Source organism: Amblyomma mixtum, chromosome 8 (assembly GCF_055824585.1).
Source record: "Amblyomma mixtum isolate Tamu chromosome 8, ASM5582458v1, whole genome shotgun sequence".
Classification (NCBI taxonomy): Eukaryota; Metazoa; Arthropoda; class Arachnida; order Ixodida; family Ixodidae; genus Amblyomma; species Amblyomma mixtum.
In genome coordinates, this window is record NC_143019.1 from 46,446,240 (window position 1) to 46,457,215 (window position 10,976).

The window sequence follows — 10,976 nt, forward strand, 5'->3', positions numbered from 1 at the left end:
GCGAGCAAACTGATTTTTGTAATGCGCAACAATGCGCAGGAGTTCGAAACACAGAGCAGTGAAGAAAAAGATACGATTAAAGTAAAGAAGAAGAACAGCACACCTGGAATAAGTTTGTTTAGTCGTTGCAGTCAGGATAGAAACGAACGAAGGTGAACCTTTCCTCTCTAAGCTCAGTCCTTGTCTTTCTCCTCGCAGGCTCTCCCCCTGATAGGGGATTAGTTCCGGGAATTACCGGAAGTGTGATTTCATCGTAAAACGCTATTCGTTGGGGGAGACTACGGCACGCGCACTGTGCAAACCCGGAAACAACGAGTCACTCTCCCCGAGTCCCTGTCTGAAAAGCCCCTCCTCCAGCGTCCCCGGAACGATTCTTATTCAGTTCAATCCCTCGAACCATGGGGCGGTTGACTACCGAGCTCGGTTACTTTTATTACACAGATTTAGGCACGCGCCAACGATTGGGCCAAGGATGTTTCCCTTTCTTTCGCCCGCACTAGTCGCCTTTCGTACCCAGAAATAAAGTCTTCCTGTTCCCTTAACACCCTGCGTCCCTTGTTTACTTCTTGACACCGCATTTTCCTGCGACTTCAACAGCCTATTTGGGCGGGATCGCTGGCGGTGGCGGCCGCGTCAGATCCCCACCGACCGTAAAGCAGCGGGCGCAAGCGAGAAGGATGCGCCAAAAGAGGACTTCATCAGCGGGTCTCTTAACGCGCCGAATGAACGCCGTTGAGTTTCGGCCCATTTGCTGCGCTCGTCTTCTGATCACCTTTTCTTTTCTACCTTCTTTCGTTTTTATTTATTTTTCTTCGTCACAGCAGCACGCATTGTCCTTTAAGCTGGCACCTCCAATAGGCGCTCAAGCACTAAAAGAGTTGGGGAGGCGTAGGACGAAGGGTGCGAGAGGTTTGGTTGGTCGACGCGATCCGGAAGGAAGGCAACAGAACGGCGAAGCAGGATAAGCAAACGACGCAGGCTCTGACGGTGGAACGGTTTGGTGCAGACACTGAAACGTTTTTGGTGGGCGTAACGACCGGGGCAAATTTTCTGCTCAATTTAACGTTGCTGTTGTCTGTGGATGAAACAGAACCGTTTCCTCCGAGCGAACCATGCTGTTTATACGCCATTGACCGATACCATTGGAAACGGGATAACGCCTTGAGCACTGAGCGTAAGGTTGTTTCCAACATGTAGACAGTGTGGTGGACGCTTCGCGAACTGTGACTCAGCGTGAGCAGCAGGGAGAATATCTAGCATGAGCACGTGACTTGTTACCTGCTGAGATGCATAGAGGGCTCGGACCCGTTTTCGCCTATTCTAAAAGAATACAAACACAGGCTCATTTCCTTATTCAGGAAATCTCTGCAACGTCAATTAAGCTAGAATACATTATAACTTTTTTCGCGTAGTCCATGGTTTAATAATTGGGCCCTTACTTTAGGTAAATAGATAGACTTCAATAAAACGAAGAGTTGAGCTAGTTGGTACATACTGGTGGGGAAAAAAAAACAGCGCTGAGACGCTTCTTTCTCTGTCCCTCGTCTCAGCGGTGTTTTTTTCCCAGCCTATTAGATAGAATTAAATTAAACTTATCTGCACGCGCTTAAGCGACATTCAATATGGCGTCTTCGGATTTACACCCGCAAAATGCGACAGTTTATTTTCAATACATCGATTCATCCCTTCTCAGATAACTTCTTGGAGGTAGCCCTGCGTAACGAGAGCCAAGAGTTAAATAATGAACAGTGCAAAGGGCGTGTTCCAGGAAAGAATATCATATCCAGTATTTACGAGGGAAAGTTTCTCCCTTGGAACACTCCAAGTGATGTTCCCTAATACTGAGTGTTTCACGAAAAGAAGAAAATAAGTGTTATTTACAATGAGTAAAATACTGTGTGGACAATTTGCTGAACAGACTTCAATCGCCAACTTAAGGGTTGATCACGAAGTACATCGCCAATATTAGAGCTCCTACAACATCAACACAAAATTGGCAGTAAACTGACTTTCAAACTGATTGGGAACTGGGTGTAAAACCAACTCTGCTAACGCGAGCTTTTATTATAGAAATCGAGTGGTTCTGATTCAACGGAATAGCGTGCTTAAAAAAAGAAAAACCGCATGCAGTCACAGAACAGCCCTATGCAATTATACAGTCTCGGTATCACAAAGTATTTCCTATGAAAATTGATTTGCGTGTCCACGCTATACTGGAAGCGCGCGGTATATTTTGCACGTTCGTTTTGCTTAATCTGAACCACCACGACCAGAAGTTGTACGGTCAGGCATGAAAGATGTTCCTGACTCGCAAATATGTAAAGAAAAATGCGGACATAATTACACTTCTATGACATTGGCACTGAGACCACGCTTACTTGAGCGAGGGCTTATAACACGCTATTCTTCGGCAAGTGAGACCCTTGGAACTAAGCCAAGCATCCTTAAGCCCTACGGAACGTGTGAGGACAACGGCCCTGCTCGGTATCTTTGGCTGTGTTCCCTCGCTACCTCCCTTAACTAACAAGGAAGGCCTTCTGCGTCTCAGCGAAACGAGCGCCAAAAACGGCGTAATTGTTGAGAGCATGGGGGACAGAGCTCTCTCACTGTTCGGCCTCGGGAATTCGGCGTGCGCGGGCGAACGGTGCGGACTCCGCTGCCCACTAAAGGGGTCAAGTATTCCTGGGAACTTTCACCGCGAGATCATTCCGTCTAGCTCCGGAGCATCACCCCTGTGCTTGCGTGGGCGAATATTCGCTAGTAACCTTCCTGGTCAGTCAGCCGACCTCGATTGTTTAGCGTATTTCGTTGCTAGACGGTGTCAAGGTTCCTGTCATCGTAAATGCTATTTTTGTCAGGCAGTATCGTTGTTCCTTTGTTTCCACAGTGCAAAGCCCGCTGTGGTCGACGTGCGCCTAGCAACGCTTGGGATCACGTGGTAGGATCGGTGGTGTGGACGATCAGCCACGGTTAAGCTGGGAAAACGTATTTTCCCCCTACTTAGGCCTATGCCCAAAAGATGACATGAATTTATGCTCAAAGCAGTGAATGATGATAAAGAGGTTACGGTTTGTGCGCATTCTGGCGCACAAGTAAAGTGCAATAAGCCAATCTTCGCCGTCCTCTGTTTTTGGGAGTTTTCTATGGAGTTTTCTCAACAAAGCACTGTTTCACAAGATGCTTCTGATTTCAGGAAAAAGATTCTTACAAAATCAATATTTAAGCAATTGCCAGTGTTTTGTCGTGTCTTGCCTCTTATGTGTACTTAGAAACAATTTTATGAGAGTTTGTACGGCGACTTCAGGGATGGGGACGAGAGAATCTGACAGGAAGAGAGGTGCGTTAAAAGCTCGCTCAAATGTCGCGCTCAGCAATGGTAAAGCATGCTTGTATGTATTGTTATCTATACGTCTGAGACCCACGAAACTTTACCTCCAACCTTGCAACCAGGCTAAAAAACATCGCACCCCAAGCAGCTGCTTCTCCAATGCAGAGACAGTTTGGGCAAGCACGTACCATAAAGCGCAATCAGTTCAAGCCCGGAGGCAAAACTCAAATGAAAAAAAGACAGCTCCGTCGATATTTGAGCCCGACCACAAGAATGCAACCATCGCGAAGAATAAAACGAAAATACCACACACAAAAAAAGCACAGCAACGTGACCAGTAACTCCAGATGTTCAAGTGCGCTCGCTGCCGACCCTTAAGAACAATATCTACCCACCCGTTCCCAATCCCCTATCGCTGGCCGAGTCGCATTCTGAATATTTTTTTGCTCTCCTAACCAGAAGTTGTTGTGATTCCGCAGTCCAGTCAGCCCACGTAGGAAGAAAACTCCCCGCCCGAAAATAAGGAGTTGGGATCTGCGAGGGGAAGATCTGATCACCGCCACAAACACAACCCTGGCTCTCATCGAACCGCCGCAACAACCACCACCAGAAACAACCTTCATATCCGGAAGGGAGGAGGTTAACAGCTCCGACTCAGTGCTCAGCCGTACGAGCACTTTTGCTCCCACCCTCAGCGTTCTCCTCCTCCTCGCCTCCACTTTCCCGATATGCTGCCTAGGCTGCGACAGAACACACGGTGCCGCAGAGTGAAGCCCCAGAAAAAATAACACAGAGTTCGGAAGATCAAGCCTGCTTCTCGCAGGAAACTTATTATAGCCTGCACTTCTCCTTCCAGCCCTCTGGCTACTGTAAAAGGGCAGATACTGGGAAGGTGTGAAAAAGGATAAAAGAGGAAACAAGAACCTAGCGGATGAGAAGGCAGGCAGTGTATAAGGAACAGGGAAGATGCGTGATACAAAGACGTCGATGGTCGACGCGAGAAGACTGGCGATACGTTCAAGATGCGCGCAAGTCAATCCCGAAAAGCTGTGTTTTTTTTTTGTTTTTTTCCTACGGTCTCCCATCCCATGTTTTACGGTTCCCATCGATAAAGGAAGGCAGTAAGAGTACGCGCCGGTAAGGAAACAAAAGCGAACCAATGACGATTCCCACGACTGCTACGAGGGGAAAACGGGGCGCAGTGTGATCAAGTGCCGGCCGCCTGGCGCATTCGCGCCCTTTCCGAGCAACCTTTAGTTCACCCTCAGTCAAAACTGGCAGCGGCGTTTGGAGGGTGTTTGGAGATGCTGCTATGTTGTCGAGAGGAGTGGATGACTCCAGCACCTTGCCCAGCGGATTGTGAGCAAACTACGCGGTGGCAGTTCAATTAACGACTGCTCTCGATTAACGAGAGGTTGCTCGGGAAGAGCAACCTGGGTCGCACAAGCCCCACTGGTGGCAGCACCTGCCATCGCACGGCAGTGGCGCCCCCCTTTTCCTCTGCACCACTGCACCAGGATTGGTATAACGACTGTGAGTGATCTATGAATTTCGAGTAGAGAGTGACGACTTTCGCATATATGGGCATTAATCGATTAACGCTCTCCTGTCAGTTTAAGTGTCTGCTCCAATTCTTGTTTTGTTACAACTAAGCTGAATGTTTCGCTTAGTAGACGCCAGCCGCTTCATAGTTCCGCTTGGCTCCAGCGGAGCAGCTCCTGAGACACTTTATGCCAGTCAAGGAGTCGTTCGAGAAGTGTGAATCAAGATGTGACGGCCAAGCAAATGGCTGCTGGAGCATCCACTCAGAAGGATAAGAAAAGCCTCATACTCCCAAACCCGACACCCGGCACTCGTGGTGAAGGCTGCTGAAATAAAAGTCCCCCATCACAAAACTCGACACGAGGGAAGACAAAAGAACATGAAACGCTCCCCAATATAATGACCGCATCCCCGCATTCTTTCTCACTCTCTCTCTCTCTTTCTCGCTCTCTCTCAATGAAAACAAAAGTACTAAAACGTGAAAAGGGCGGAATCGCTTTCCGACTTCATTTTGCGGTCACTCCTAACGACAGGCTTCGTTCGAAAGGGCCCCCGATGAGAAGTGAGTGTGGTGCACCCTGTAGAGACCAAATCACGTCGTTCATTTGATCTCTCCGCCCCGGGGGCTGAAGATTAACGGCGGAACGCGTAAGCGACGCCTTAGAACACGCAATCGCTGTCAATGGCGCTCCCCGATTTCTCGGCGGCAGCTTCGACTCGGAGGAGCCCGCTATAATGCGCAAGACCTGTCCAGTTTGTCCGAAGACAGTGCACCGAGCGAAGATGAACTCCATGTACGTTTATATATACACATATATAAACGCGGCAGCACGACCAGTATGCGGATCGATAACCCGCTCGTCTTTTTCATGCAGCTTATTGCCGTCCTGCCGATGACACCGGCGGGGCATGTGCGATCATTCCAACCGACAGAAGCTTGGACGACACAGCTGATCTACAATCACAGCTCACTCGTGCGGATAACGCCACCGATTCTGGATAGCTGGGACTGCCGACAAGGCCGCCACGTCTCGGCGACACTCAGCGTCAACATGGCTTACGGCGCTACCCCGGTGGACAAGATGCATTCTTCGTGCATAAATCCGGGACCGGACCTTCCTTGGGCCAATGGGCGCGGCAGCACGACCAGTATGCGGATCGATGACCCGCTCGTCTTTTTCATGCAGGTAAGAAAACGTTACGGAAAATGCTTTTGTTCGGGCGACCTGTGTTTGGTTGTGCTGCCGTGCCCTGGCCTGCTCTGTACGCTTGCATATGATTTAGCCTGTCTTGCTATGAAAGTGTTGCTGCTGTCCGGTGACGTTGAGACGAACCCCGGACCCGATAATGACCAACTCGTACGCCAACTGCAACAGATTTCAGAAGATATCAGGGAAATTAAGAATGGGCGCTTAGCTTCCATCGACGCGAAGTTGGAACGACTAGCTGCTCTGGACAGCAAATTATCAGAGTGTGTTAACGAAGTTACTAACCTGCAGAAGGTAGTCACTTTCCTCGAATCAAGACTGGAGGACCTAGAAAATCGTTCTAGACGCTCGAATTTGATAGTATACGGTGTCCGAGAAAACCCAGAAGAAAATACCGAATCACTCGATAAGGTAATGAATGAAAAAATTGTCAAGAAAATCCTTAAAATTGATCCAGTTGCCATTGAAAGGATACACAGGTTAGGTCGGCCAGTCAAAGATAAAACCAGGCCGATAATACTTAAACTACTGGACTACCGCGACAAAGTAAATGTGTTAAGAAATTGTCGTAAGTTGAAGGGTTCTAATTACTCGATAGGCGAGGACTTCTCGGTACGTGTAAGGGAAGTAAGAAAAAAGTTGTGGAACTGGGCAAAAGAGAATAAGGGAGAGGGAGACAAGGTGTCATTAACGTATGACAAACTACGCCTAAATGGGCAATTATATCGCTGGGATAACACAAAAGGTTGTCCAGTACACATGGAACTTGTAACTGACAATACTGACAGCCGAAAAAACATGCTAGACGACCAAGGCCAACTTGAAACTGACATCATTGAAAGCCAAAAAAACATGCAAGAAAAACAAGGCGAGGGACCCACATTACGCCCACGACGGCCGCAACATCCTCGCAGATAAGTTTTGCAAACGTTAACGCCCGCAGCATCCTGAACAAATCTGACTCACTCGAAGCGTTACTTCTTGGTATCGAGCCAGACTTTGTGGCTATAACAGAAACTTGGTTAACGGCTGATATCCTGGACACCGAGATTACACCTCCGAATTACGTAATTATTCGCAAGGACAGTCCAACACGTGGCGGAGGAGTGGCTATTCTAATAAAAAAGCACATTCCCTTCTCTATTCTGCCAGAAGTTCAGGATGCAGAGGCAATCTTTTGCAAGATGAAGCTTGGCTCGCACTTTATCACAGTGGGGTGTGTTTATCGTAGCCCTTCATTTGACCATTCCGCTATGACTTCATTGTATAACTATATGCAGCGTCACACGCTAGGTTCAAGACTTATCTTGCTAGGAGACTTTAATCTTCCAGATATAGAATGGCAAACTTTGCAGTTTAATTCCCCTAGCTCTGAAGTCGTTTTAGATATTATGCTCCAGTTCAATCTTTATCAAATAGTAAGCGAACCTACACGTGTACAGGGAACAACGTCTAATATACTTGACCTTATATTTTTAAGTGATCACTTTTCAGTACACACAGCAGAACTCGAAATCATTGATGGTATATCAGACCACAAGCTAGTTCTATGCGCTATCCCTACATGTAACAAAGATCCTCCTCCAAGTTCGAAAATTACATACCTCGACTGCAATAATGCTCAAGATTCTGACATAATCGATCACCTCACTGATGAATTCTCGGCATTTGAAGAAATGTATGAGAAGCCCTCCACACATATTGAATCTTTATGGTCCATGTTCAAAGATACCGTATTCTTCTGCATCCGTAACTACGTACCAACTAAAACAAAAAGAACTAGGAAACATAACCCTTGGATAACACGCGATGTGATTCATGCCAAACGCAAAGTAAAACGGCTGAGAAAATCGTTGAAGACAAAAAGCAAACCTCGAACCAATGGTCGCCTTGCCAAGGCTATTAGTGATTTAAAATCAAAGATTAAGTCAGCAAAAACCACTTATTTCTCGAAAACACTGCCCAATTTTCTAAAAAGCTCTCCCTTAAAATTTAGGAATTTTCTAAAGCCTAATAAAGGACGTAAGAACCCTAATTCCCAAGAACAAGATATAAATTATGCTAATTCTATGAATAATTACTTCAAATCCGTTTTTACTGTTGATGATGGTGTTATCCCCTCTTTAAGTACTGTATATAGAACACCCTTGACACCGACAAGTATAAGCGAAAGAGGTGTGTTAAATCTTTTGCTTAACTTAGACACAAAAAAAGTGCCTGGCCCTGACAACATACCTAACATATTCCTCAAACGATATGCCGAATGGATAAGTACTTATACTTACTATTTAACAAATCATTATCGACTTCCACTCTACCGAAAGAATGGAAAATCGCCAAGGTTATCCCTGTTCACAAATCTGGAAACAAGAACGAACCCTCTAACTTCAGACCCATATCGTTAACCTGCACAATATGTAAACTTCTTGAGCACATCATTACTAAGCATATAACCACATTCCTTGAACAAGAACGCATTCTATCCCCCTTCCAGCATGGTTTTAGAAGTGGCTTATCAACAGTGACTCAGCTCCTGGAACTAGTACATCATCTGTCTTTGAGCATTGACAACCAGAAACAGGTAGATATGATTTTTTTCGACTTTTCGAAAGCATTCGACCGCGTTTCACACAAAAAATTAATCAAAAAATTGGAATGCACACTTGGTAACAGCCCTATTGTTAACTGGATTTGGGACTACCTCTCTGGTCGCTCCCAATACGTTGATTAACCACCAGCCTTCCTCATTAGAACGTGTAACATCAGGAGTACCTCAGTGTTGCGTCTTAGCTCCAGTTTTATTCTTAATCTTTATCAACGATCTGCCCTCATATGTCAATGTTAATATTGTAGCGTGCAACGCCAAAAAGAACACCCGCGCAGAGACGAAAAACCTGCGGCGGACCCCTAGTGGTTCGAGCGCGCGCGAGAGAGCCAACTTCTTCCTCTTCTAGCGCATGCGCTACTTCTGTCTCTTCTTCGAATGCATGTGTCACTGCCCCCCTCTTCTGCAGCATCGACACGATGCGGCTGGGAGTGAAAAGTCAGCGAAAGGGTAGAACACAGCTGCAGTGGACCGCAGTTCAGTCAGGTAGCCGGTCGTGGTATGGCTTCATGCGAACAACGTGTACGACTTCAGTTCGGTGCGACCGGCGCGATGAACAAGCTGTCGGGGCGGGAGCTACTGCATAAGTCACATCACTGATACGGCGCACTACTTCGTAAGGGCCGAGGTATCGGCGCAGCAGCTTTTCAGAGAGCCCGCGGCGACGAACAGGTATCCAAATCCACACAAGATCGCCGGGAGCATAACTGACGAAACGGCGTCCACAGTTGTACTTAGTGGCGGCAGCCTCCTGTTGACGGTGGATGCGCAGGCGGGCCAGTTGACGCGCTTCCTCAGCACGCTGAACGAAGGTATCTACGTCGATGTCAGCGTCAGAGTCGCAGTAAGGGTCGACGGGCAACATAGCATCCAACGGAGTGGTCACCTGGCGACCGAAGACAAGCTGAAAGGGGGTCAGTCGGGTTGTTTCCTGCAGGGCGGTGTTGTACGCAAACGTTACGTACGGCAGAATGGCGTCCCAAGTTCGATGCTCGACGTCAACGTACATTGATAGCATGTCGGCTAGTGTGCGGTTGAGTCGCTCTACCAACCCGTTTGTCTGCGGGTGATACGCCGTAGCACGTCGGTGGCTCGTGTGCGTCAGAGTCATCACGGACTGTGTTAAGCGGGCCGTGAAAGCAGTTCCCCGGTCAGTAACAACAACGGCGGGTGCTCCATGACGCAAGACAATGTTGTGGACGAAGAACTGCGCCACTTCAGCAGCAGTGCCTTTGGCAAGAGACGTGGTCTCAGCGTACCGTGTGAGGTAGTCAGTCGCAACGACTATCCAACGCTTTCCAGACGAAGACTTCGGAAATGGGCCAAGGAGGTCCATGCCCACTTGATGGAAAGGGGTCTTCGGTGGATCGACGGGGTGAAGAAATCCGGCCGGTTTCAATGGAGGAGTCTTCCGACGTTGGCATTCACGGCATGTTTTGACGTAGGCCCGCACCGATGGGAGTAACCTGGGCCAATAATACTTTTGTCTAATCCGCGCGAGTGTACGGCTGACTCCAAGGTGGCCGGCGGATGGTGCATCATGACAGGCACTCAAGATCTCAGACCGCAGCTGTTATGGTACGACAAGTAGGAACACTTCTTCGCTGTTGGCAAAGTTGCGCTTGTAGAGAACACCAGACCGTAAAGTGAAGGTGTGAAGCCCTCGAAGAAAAACACGCGGAATGGGAGCTTCACTGCCTTCGAGGTAATCGATGAGCGGCGCCAACTCCGTGCCCGCCCTCTGAAGCTGCGCCATTTGGGTGGTACTAACAGAGCCCAGGAAAGGAAAATCATCGGTGGTTTCTTCGGTATTGATTGGGATAGGCGCGCGCGACAGACAATCCGCATCCTGATGCTTGCGGCCAGACTTGTAAACTACTGTTAAGTCGTATTCTTGCAAGCGTAAGCTCCATCTAGCCAAGCGTCCTGAGGGGTCTTTGAGGCTCGCCAGCCAGCATAAGGAGTGGTGGTCGCTTACCACACGGAAGGGTCGTCCGTAGAGGTACGGTCGGAACTTGCAGATGGCCCATATCACTGCAAGACATTCTTTCTCCGTCGTAGAATAATTGGTCTCGGAGCGCGTAAGTGTCCGACTAGCATAACTGATGACCCGTTCTGCACCGTCTTGCCACTGGATCAGTACTGCACCAAGGCCAACATTGCTGGCGTCAGTGTGGATGTCCGTGGCAGCATGCTCGTCGAAATGGCCGAGTATCGGAGTGCTTTGCAGACGGCTGCGAAGCTCGACAAATGCAGCCTCTTCGTCGGTCCCCCACAGGAAGGGCGTGTCGTC